This window comes from Symphalangus syndactylus, chromosome 15 (assembly GCF_028878055.3).
Source record: "Symphalangus syndactylus isolate Jambi chromosome 15, NHGRI_mSymSyn1-v2.1_pri, whole genome shotgun sequence".
NCBI lineage: Eukaryota > Metazoa > Chordata > Mammalia > Primates > Hylobatidae > Symphalangus > Symphalangus syndactylus.
Window position 1 is genome coordinate 75,966,764 of NC_072437.2, and position 11,647 is coordinate 75,978,410.

The window sequence follows — 11,647 nt, forward strand, 5'->3', positions numbered from 1 at the left end:
AGATATTCGTTTATCCCCTATAGGCCCCTTAGCGCTCTGAATGACCACTAGCAGTTTCTACAGAAAGAGTGTTTCAGAACTGCTGTATCAAAAGGAAGGTTCTACTCTGTTAGTTCAATGCACAGAACAGAAAGAAGTTCCAAAGATTGCTTCTTTGTAGTTTTTATTTGAAGATAATCCTTTTTCCACTATACACCTTAGCGCTCCGAATTTCCACTTGCAGTTTCTACAGAAAGAGGATTTCAGATCTACTCAATCAGAAGTAAGGTTCAACTATGTTAGTTGAATGCACAGAACAGAAAGAAGTTTCACAGAATGCTTCTGGGTAATTTTTATTTAAAGATATTCCTCTTTCCACTATACGCCCCTTAGCGCTCAGAATGTCCACTTGCAGTTTCCACAGAAAGAGTGTTTCAGAACTGCTCAATCAAAAGTGAGGTTCAACTCTGTGAGTTGAATGCACAGAACAGAAAGAAGTTTCACAGAATGCTTCTGTGTAGTTTTTATTTGAAGATACTCCTTTTTCCAATATTTGCCCCTTAGCGCTCTGAATGTCCACTTGCAGTTTCTACAGAAAGAGGGTTTCAGAACTGCTCAATCAAAAGTAAGATTCAACTCTGTGAGTTGAATGCACAGAACAGAAAGAAGTTTCACAGAATGCTTCTGTATAGTTATTTGATGACATAACTTTTTCCACTATAGGTTGCTTAGCAATCTCAATGTCCACTAGCAGTTTCTACAGAGAGAGTGTTTCAGAACCGCTCAATCAAAAGTCAGGTTCCACACTGTTAGTTGAATGCACAGATCAGAAAGAACTTTCGCAGAATGCTTCTGTGTAGTTTTTATTTGGAGATATTCCTTTTTCCTCCATAGGCCTCTTAGCACTCCGAATGTCCACTTGCACTTTCTACACAAAGGGTGTTTCAAAACTTCTCAATCAAAAGTACGTTTCACCTCTGTTAGTTGATTGCACAGATCATACTGAAGTTTCACAGAATGCTTCTGTGAAGTTTTTATTTGAAGATATTCCTTATTCCAATGTAGGCTACTTAGAGTTCCGAATGTCAACTTGCTGTTTCTACAGAAAGAGTGTTTCAGAACTGCTCAATCAAAAGTAAGGTTCAACTCCATTAGTTGAATGCACAGAACAGAAGGAAGTTTCACAGGATGCATCTCTGTAGTTTTTATTTGAAGATATTCTTTTTTCCGCTATAGGCCCCTTAGCGCTCTGAATGTCCACTTGCAGTTTCTACAGAAAGAGTGTTTCAGAACTGCGTAACCAAAAGTAAGGCTCATCTCTGTTAGTTGAATTCACACAACTGAAAGAAGTCTCACAGAATGCTTCTGTGCAGTTTTTATATGAAGATATTTTTTTTTTCCACTATAGGCCCCTTAGCGCTGGTTATGTCCACTTTCCGTTTCTACAGAAAGAGTGTTTCAGAACTGCTCCATCAAAAGTAAGCTTGAACTCTGTTAGTTGAACGCACAGATCAGAAAGAAGTTTCACAAAATGCTTCTCTGTAGTTTTTATTTGAAGATATTACATTTTCCCACTATAGGCCACTTAGCGCTCCGAATGACCACTTGCACTTTCTGCAGGAAGAGTGATTCAGAACTGCTGAATCAAAAGTAAGGTTCAACTCTGTTAATTGAATGCACAGAACAGAAAGAAGTTTCACAGAATTATTCTGTGAAGTTTTTATTTGAAGATATTCGTTTTTCCACTATAGGCCCCTTAGAGCTCCCAATATCCACTTGCAGTTTCTACAGAAAGAGTGTTTCAGAACGGCTCAATCAAAAGTAAAGTTCTGCTCTGTTAGTTGAATGCACAGAACAGAAAGAAATTTCACAGAATGCTTCTGTGTAGTTTTTATTTGAAGATATTCGTTTCTCCACTGTAGGCACTTTAGCGCTCCGATTGTCCACTTGCAGTTACTACAGAAAGAGTGTTTCAGAGCTGCTCAATCAAAAGTAAGGTTCAACTCTGTTACTTGAATGCACAGATCAGAAAGTAGTTTCACAGAATGCTTCTGTGTAGTTTTCCTTTGAAGATATTCGTTTTTCCACTCTAGGCCCCTTAGCGCTCCGAATGCCACAGCAGTTTCTGCAGAAAGAGTGTTTCAGAACTGGTCAATTAAAAGTAAGTTTCATCTATGTCAATTGAAAGCACAGATCAGAAAGGAGCTTCCCAGAATGCTTCTGTGTACTTTTTATTTGAAGATATACCTTTTTCCGTTATTGGCTCCTTGCGCTCGAAATGTCCACTTGCCGTTTCTACAGAAAGAGTGTTTAAGAACTTCTCAATCAAAAGTCGGGTTCAACTCTGTTAGTTGAATGCACACAACAGAAAGAAGGTTCACAGTATGCTTCTGTGTAGTTTTTATTTGAAGATATTCGTTTATCCCCTATAGGCCCCTTAGCGCTCTGAATGACCACTAGCAGTTTCTACAGAAAGAGTGTTTCAGAACTGCTGTATCAAAAGGAAGGTTCTACTCTGTTAGTTCAATGCACAGAACAGAAAGAAGTTCCAAAGATTGCTTCTTTGTAGTTTTTATTTGAAGATAATCCTTTTTCCACTATACACCTTAGCGCTCCGAATTTCCACTTGCAGTTTCTACAGAAAGAGGATTTCAGATCTACTCAATCAGAAGTAAGGTTCAACTATGTTAGTTGAATGCACAGAACAGAAAGAAGTTTCACAGAATGCTTCTGGGTAATTTTTATTTAAAGATATTCCTCTTTCCACTATACGCCCCTTAGCGCTCAGAATGTCCACTTGCAGTTTCCACAGAAAGAGTGTTTCAGAACTGCTCAATCAAAAGTGAGGTTCAACTCTGTGAGTTGAATGCACAGAACAGAAAGAAGTTTCACAGAATGCTTCTGTGTAGTTTTTATTTGAAGATACTCCTTTTTCCAATATTTGCCCCTTAGCGCTCTGAATGTCCACTTGCAGTTTCTACAGAAAGAGGGTTTCAGAACTGCTCAATCAAAAGTAAGATTCAACTCTGTGAGTTGAATGCACAGAACAGAAAGAAGTTTCACAGAATGCTTCTGTATAGTTATTTGATGACATAACTTTTTCCACTATAGGTTGCTTAGCAATCTCAATGTCCACTAGCAGTTTCTACAGAGAGAGTGTTTCAGAACCGCTCAATCAAAAGTCAGGTTCCACACTGTTAGTTGAATGCACAGATCAGAAAGAACTTTCGCAGAATGCTTCTGTGTAGTTTTTATTTGGAGATATTCCTTTTTCCTCCATAGGCCTCTTAGCACTCCGAATGTCCACTTGCACTTTCTACACAAAGGGTGTTTCAAAACTTCTCAATCAAAAGTACGTTTCACCTCTGTTAGTTGATTGCACAGATCATACTGAAGTTTCACAGAATGCTTCTGTGAAGTTTTTATTTGAAGATATTCCTTATTCCAATGTAGGCTACTTAGAGTTCCGAATGTCAACTTGCTGTTTCTACAGAAAGAGTGTTTCAGAACTGCTCAATCAAAAGTAAGGTTCAACTCCATTAGTTGAATGCACAGAACAGAAGGAAGTTTCACAGGATGCATCTCTGTAGTTTTTATTTGAAGATATTCTTTTTTCCGCTATAGGCCCCTTAGCGCTCTGAATGTCCACTTGCAGTTTCTACAGAAAGAGTGTTTCAGAACTGCGTAACCAAAAGTAAGGCTCATCTCTGTTAGTTGAATTCACACAACTGAAGGAAGTCTCACAGAATGCTTCTGTGCAGTTTTTATATGAAGATATTTTTTTTTTCCACTATAGGCCCCTTAGCGCTGGTTATGTCCACTTTCCGTTTCTACAGAAAGAGTGTTTCAGAACTGCTCCATCAAAAGTAAGCTTGTACTCTGTTAGTTGAACGCACAGATCAGAAAGAAGTTTCACAAAATGCTTCTCTGTAGTTTTTATTTGAAGATATTACATTTTCCCACTATAGGCCACTTAGCGCTCCGAATGACCACTTGCACTTTCTGCAGGAAGAGTGATTCAGAACTGCTGAATCAAAAGTAAGGTTCAACTCTGTTAATTGAATGCACAGAACAGAAAGAAGTTTCACAGAATTATTCTGTGAAGTTTTTATTTGAAGATATTCGTTTTTCCACTATAGGCCCCTTAGAGCTCCCAATATCCACTTGCAGTTTCTACAGAAAGAGTGTTTCAGAACGGCTCAATCAAAAGTAAAGTTCTGCTCTGTTAGTTGAATGCACAGAACAGAAAGAAATTTCACAGAATGCTTCTGTGTAGTTTTTATTTGAAGATATTCGTTTCTCCACTGTAGGCACTTTAGCGCTCCGATTGTCCACTTGCAGTTACTACAGAAAGAGTGTTTCAGAGCTGCTCAATCAAAAGTAAGGTTCAACTCTGTTACTTGAATGCACAGATCAGAAAGTAGTTTCACAGAATGCTTCTGTGTAGTTTTCCTTTGAAGATATTCGTTTTTCCACTCTAGGCCCCTTAGCGCTCCGAATGCCACAGCAGTTTCTGCAGAAAGAGTGTTTCAGAACTGGTCAATTAAAAGTAAGTTTCATCTCTGTCAATTGAAAGCACAGATCAGAAAGGAGCTTCCCAGAATGCTTCTGTGTACTTTTTATTTGAAGATATACCTTTTTCCGTTATTGGCTCCTTGCGCTCGAAATGTCCACTTGCCGTTTCTACAGAAAGAGTGTTTAAGAACTTCTCAATCAAAAGTCGGGTTCAACTCTGTTAGTTGAATGCACACAACAGAAAGAAGGTTCACAGTATGCTTCTGTGTAGTTTTTATTTGAAGATATTCGTTTATCCCCTATAGGCCCCTTAGCGCTCTGAATGACCACTAGCAGTTTCTACAGAAAGAGTGTTTCAGAACTGCTGTATCAAAAGGAAGGTTCTACTCTGTTAGTTCAATGCACAGAACAGAAAGAAGTTCCAAAGATTGCTTCTTTGTAGTTTTTATTTGAAGATAATCCTTTTTCCACTATACACCTTAGCGCTCCGAATTTCCACTTGCAGTTTCTACAGAAAGAGGATTTCAGATCTACTCAATCAGAAGTAAGGTTCAACTATGTTAGTTGAATGCACAGAACAGAAAGAAGTTTCACAGAATGCTTCTGGGTAATTTTTATTTAAAGATATTCCTCTTTCCACTATACGCCCCTTAGCGCTCAGAATGTCCACTTGCAGTTTCCACAGAAAGAGTGTTTCAGAACTGCTCAATCAAAAGTGAGGTTCAACTCTGTGAGTTGAATGCACAGAACAGAAAGAAGTTTCACAGAATGCTTCTGTGTAGTTTTTATTTGAAGATACTCCTTTTTCCAATATTTGCCCCTTAGCGCTCTGAATGTCCACTTGCAGTTTCTACAGAAAGAGGGTTTCAGAACTGCTCAATCAAAAGTAAGATTCAACTCTGTGAGTTGAATGCACAGAACAGAAAGAAGTTTCACAGAATGCTTCTGTATAGTTATTTGATGACATAACTTTTTCCACTATAGGTTGCTTAGCAATCTCAATGTCCACTAGCAGTTTCTACAGAGAGAGTGTTTCAGAACCGCTCAATCAAAAGTCAGGTTCCACACTGTTAGTTGAATGCACAGATCAGAAAGAACTTTCGCAGAATGCTTCTGTGTAGTTTTTATTTGGAGATATTCCTTTTTCCTCCATAGGCCTCTTAGCACTCCGAATGTCCACTTGCACTTTCTACACAAAGGGTGTTTCAAAACTTCTCAATCAAAAGTACGTTTCACCTCTGTTAGTTGATTGCACAGATCATACTGAAGTTTCACAGAATGCTTCTGTGAAGTTTTTATTTGAAGATATTCCTTATTCCAATGTAGGCTACTTAGAGTTCCGAATGTCAACTTGCTGTTTCTACAGAAAGAGTGTTTCAGAACTGCTCAATCAAAAGTAAGGTTCAACTCCATTAGTTGAATGCACAGAACAGAAGGAAGTTTCACAGGATGCATCTCTGTAGTTTTTATTTGAAGATATTCTTTTTTCCGCTATAGGCCCCTTAGCGCTCTGAATGTCCACTTGCAGTTTCTACAGAAAGAGTGTTTCAGAACTGCGTAACCAAAAGTAAGGCTCATCTCTGTTAGTTGAATTCACACAACTGAAAGAAGTCTCACAGAATGCTTCTGTGCAGTTTTTATATGAAGATATTTTTTTTTTCCACTATAGGCCCCTTAGCGCTGGTTATGTCCACTTTCCGTTTCTACAGAAAGAGTGTTTCAGAACTGCTCCATCAAAAGTAAGCTTGTACTCTGTTAGTTGAACGCACAGATCAGAAAGAAGTTTCACAAAATGCTTCTCTGTAGTTTTTATTTGAAGATATTACATTTTCCCACTATAGGCCACTTAGCGCTCCGAATGACCACTTGCACTTTCTGCAGGAAGAGTGATTCAGAACTGCTGAATCAAAAGTAAGGTTCAACTCTGTTAATTGAATGCACAGAACAGAAAGAAGTTTCACAGAATTATTCTGTGAAGTTTTTATTTGAAGATATTCGTTTTTCCACTATAGGCCCCTTAGAGCTCCCAATATCCACTTGCAGTTTCTACAGAAAGAGTGTTTCAGAACGGCTCAATCAAAAGTAAAGTTCTGCTCTGTTAGTTGAATGCACAGAACAGAAAGAAATTTCACAGAATGCTTCTGTGTAGTTTTTATTTGAAGATATTCGTTTCTCCACTGTAGGCACTTTAGCGCTCCGATTGTCCACTTGCAGTTACTACAGAAAGAGTGTTTCAGAGCTGCTCAATCAAAAGTAAGGTTCAACTCTGTTACTTGAATGCACAGATCAGAAAGTAGTTTCACAGAATGCTTCTGTGTAGTTTTCCTTTGAAGATATTCGTTTTTCCATTCTAGGCCCCTTAGCGCTCCGAATGCCACAGCAGTTTCTGCAGAAAGAGTGTTTCAGAACTGGTCAATTAAAAGTAAGTTTCATCTCTGTCAATTGAAAGCACAGATCAGAAAGGAGCTTCCCAGAATGCTTCTGTGTACTTTTTATTTGAAGATATACCTTTTTCCGTTATTGGCTCCTTGCGCTCGAAATGTCCACTTGCCGTTTCTACAGAAAGAGTGTTTAAGAACTTCTCAATCAAAAGTCGGGTTCAACTCTGTTAGTTGAATGCACACAACAGAAAGAAGGTTCACAGTATGCTTCTGTGTAGTTTTTATTTGAAGATATTCGTTTATCCCCTATAGGCCCCTTAGCGCTCTGAATGACCACTAGCAGTTTCTACAGAAAGAGTGTTTCAGAACTGCTGTATCAAAAGGAAGGTTCTACTCTGTTAGTTCAATGCACAGAACAGAAAGAAGTTCCAAAGATTGCTTCTTTGTAGTTTTTATTTGAAGATAATCCTTTTTCCACTATACACCTTAGCGCTCCGAATTTCCACTTGCAGTTTCTACAGAAAGAGGATTTCAGATCTACTCAATCAGAAGTAAGGTTCAACTATGTTAGTTGAATGCACAGAACAGAAAGAAGTTTCACAGAATGCTTCTGGGTAATTTTTATTTAAAGATATTCCTCTTTCCACTATACGCCCCTTAGCGCTCAGAATGTCCACTTGCAGTTTCCACAGAAAGAGTGTTTCAGAACTGCTCAATCAAAAGTGAGGTTCAACTCTGTGAGTTGAATGCACAGAACAGAAAGAAGTTTCACAGAATGCTTCTGTGTAGTTTTTATTTGAAGATACTCCTTTTTCCAATATTTGCCCCTTAGCGCTCTGAATGTCCACTTGCAGTTTCTACAGAAAGAGGGTTTCAGAACTGCTCAATCAAAAGTAAGATTCAACTCTGTGAGTTGAATGCACAGAACAGAAAGAAGTTTCACAGAATGCTTCTGTATAGTTATTTGATGACATAACTTTTTCCACTATAGGTTGCTTAGCAATCTCAATGTCCACTAGCAGTTTCTACAGAGAGAGTGTTTCAGAACCGCTCAATCAAAAGTCAGGTTCCACACTGTTAGTTGAATGCACAGATCAGAAAGAACTTTCGCAGAATGCTTCTGTGTAGTTTTTATTTGGAGATATTCCTTTTTCCTCCATAGGCCTCTTAGCACTCCGAATGTCCACTTGCACTTTCTACACAAAGGGTGTTTCAAAACTTCTCAATCAAAAGTACGTTTCACCTCTGTTAGTTGATTGCACAGATCATACTGAAGTTTCACAGAATGCTTCTGTGAAGTTTTTATTTGAAGATATTCCTTATTCCAATGTAGGCTACTTAGAGTTCCGAATGTCAACTTGCTGTTTCTACAGAAAGAGTGTTTCAGAACTGCTCAATCAAAAGTAAGGTTCAACTCCATTAGTTGAATGCACAGAACAGAAGGAAGTTTCACAGGATGCATCTCTGTAGTTTTTATTTGAAGATATTCTTTTTTCCGCTATAGGCCCCTTAGCGCTCTGAATGTCCACTTGCAGTTTCTACAGAAAGAGTGTTTCAGAACTGCGTAACCAAAAGTAAGGCTCATCTCTGTTAGTTGAATTCATACAACTGAAAGAAGTCTCACAGAATGCTTCTGTGCAGTTTTTATATGAAGATATTTTTTTTTTCCACTATAGGCCCCTTAGCGCTGGTTATGTCCACTTTCCGTTTCTACAGAAAGAGTGTTTCAGAACTGCTCCATCAAAAGTAAGCTTGAACTCTGTTAGTTGAACGCACAGATCAGAAAGAAGTTTCACAAAATGCTTCTCTGTAGTTTTTATTTGAAGATATTACATTTTCCCACTATAGGCCACTTAGCGCTCCGAATGACCACTTGCACTTTCTGCAGGAAGAGTGATTGAGAACTGCTGAATCAAAAGTAAGGTTCAACTCTGTTAATTGAATGCACAGAACAGAAAGAAGTTTCACAGAATTATTCTGTGAAGTTTTTATTTGAAGATATTCGTTTTTCCACTATAGGCCCCTTAGAGCTCCCAATATCCACTTGCAGTTTCTACAGAAAGAGTGTTTCAGAACTGCTCAATCAAAAGTAAAGTTCTGCTCTGTTAGTTGAATGCACAGAAGAGAAAGAAATTTCACAGAATGCTTCTGTGTAGTCTTTATTTGAAGATATTCGTTTCTCCACTGTAGGCACTTTAGCGCTCCGATTGTCCACTTGCAGTTACTACAGAAAGAGTGTTTCAGAGCTGCTCAATCAAAAGTAAGGTTCAACTCTGTTACTTGAATGCACAGATCAGAAAGTAGTTTCACAGAATGCTTCTGTGTAGTTTTCCTTTGAAGATATTCGTTTTTCCACTCTAGGCCCCTTAGCGCTCCGAATGCCACAGCAGTTTCTGCAGAAAGAGTGTTTCAGAACTGGTCAATTAAAAGTAAGTTTCATCTCTGTCAATTGAAGCACAGATCAGAAAGAAGCTTCCCAGAATGCTTCTGTGTAGTTTTTATTTGAAGATATACCTTTTTCCGTTATTGGCCCCTTGCGCTCGAAATGTCCACTTGCCGTTTCTACAGAAAGAGTGTTTAAGAACTTCTCAATCAAAAGTCGGGTTCAACTCTGTTAGTTGAATGCACACAACAGAAAGAAGGTTCACAGTATGCTTCTGTGTAGTTTTTATTTGAAGATATTCGTTTATCCCCTATAGGCCCCTTAGCGCTCTGAATGACCACTAGCAGTTTCTACAGAAAGAGTGTTTCAGAACTGCTGTATCAAAAGGAAGGTTCTACTCTGTTAGTTCAATGCACAGAACAGAAAGAAGTTCCAAAGATTGCTTCTTTGTAGTTTTTATTTGAAGATAATCCTTTTTCCACTATACACCTTAGCGCTCCGAATTTCCACTTGCAGTTTCTACAGAAAGAGGATTTCAGATCTACTCAATCAGAAGTAAGGTTCAACTATGTTAGTTGAATGCACAGAACAGAAAGAAGTTTCACAGAATGCTTCTGGGTAATTTTTATTTAAAGATATTCCTCTTGCCACTATACGCCCCTTAGCGCTCAGAATGTCCACTTGCAGTTTCCACAGAAAGAGTGTTTCAGAACTGCTCAATCAAAAGTGAGGTTCAACTCTGTGAGTTGAATGCACAGAACAGAAAGAAGTTTCACAGAATGCTTCTGTATAGTTATTTGATGACATAACTTTTTCCACTATAGGTTGCTTAGCAATCTCAATGTCCACTAGCAGTTTCTACAGAGAGAGTGTTTCAGAACCGCTCAATCAAAAGTCAGGTTCCACACTGTTAGTTGAATGCACAGATCAGAAAGAACTTTCGCAGAATGCTTCTGTGTAGTTTTTATTTGGAGATATTCCTTTTTCCTCCATAGGCCTCTTAGCACTCCGAATGTCCACTTGCACTTTCTACACAAAGGGTGTTTCAAAACTTCTCAATCAAAAGTACGTTTCACCTCTGTTAGTTGATTGCACAGATCATACTGAAGTTTCACAGAATGCTTCTGTGAAGTTTTTATTTGAAGATATTCCTTATTCCAATGTAGGCTACTTAGAGTTCCGAATGTCAACTTGCTGTTTCTACAGAAAGAGTGTTTCAGAACTGCTCAATCAAAAGTAAGGTTCAACTCCATTAGTTGAATGCACAGAACAGAAGGAAGTTTCACAGGATGCATCTCTGTAGTTTTTATTTGAAGATATTCTTTTTTCCGCTATAGGCCCCTTAGCGCTCTGAATGTCCACTTGCAGTTTCTACAGAAAGAGTGTTTAAGAACTGCGTAACCAAAAGTAAGGCTCATCTCTGTTAGTTGAATTCACACAACTGAAAGAAGTCTCACAGAATGCTTCTGTGCAGTTTTTATATGAAGATATTTTTTTTTTCCACTATAGGCCCCTTAGCGCTGGTTATGTCCACTTTCCGTTTCTACAGAAAGAGTGTTTCAGAACTGCTCCATCAAAAGTAAGCTTGAACTCTGTTAGTTGAACGCACAGATCAGAAAGAAGTTTCACAAAATGCTTTTCTGTAGTTTTTATTTGAAGATATTACATTTTCCCACTATAGGCCACTTAGCGCTCCGAATGACCACTTGCACTTTCTGCAGGAAGAGTGATTCAGAACTGCTGAATCAAAAGTAAGGTTCAACTCTGTTAATTGAATGCACAGAACAGAAAGAAGTTTCACAGAATTATTCTGTGAAGTTTTTATTTGAAGATATTCGTTTTTCCACTATAGGCCCCTTAGAGCTCCCAATATCCACTTGCAGTTTCTACAGAAAGAGTGTTTCAGAACGGCTCAATCAAAAGTAAAGTTCTGCTCTGTTAGTTGAATGCACAGAACAGAAAGAAATTTCACAGAATGCTTCTGTGTAGTTTTTATTTGAAGATATTCGTTTCTCCACTGTAGGCACTTTAGCGCTCCGATTGTCCACTTGCAGTTACTACAGAAAGAGTGTTTCAGAGCTGCTCAATCAAAAGTAAGGTTCAACTCTGTTACTTGAATGCACAGATCAGAAAGTAGTTTCACAGAATGCTTCTGTGTAGTTTTCCTTTGAAGATATTCGTTTTTCCACTCTAGGCCCCTTAGCGCTCCGAATGCCACAGCAGTTTCTGCAGAAAGAGTGTTTCAGAACTGGTCAATTAAAGGTAAGTTTCATCTCTGTCAATTGAAAGCACAGATCAGAAAGGAGCTTCCCAGAATGCTTCTGTGTACTTTTTATTTGAAGATATACCTTTTTCCGTTATTGGCTCCTTGCGCTCGAAATGTCCACTT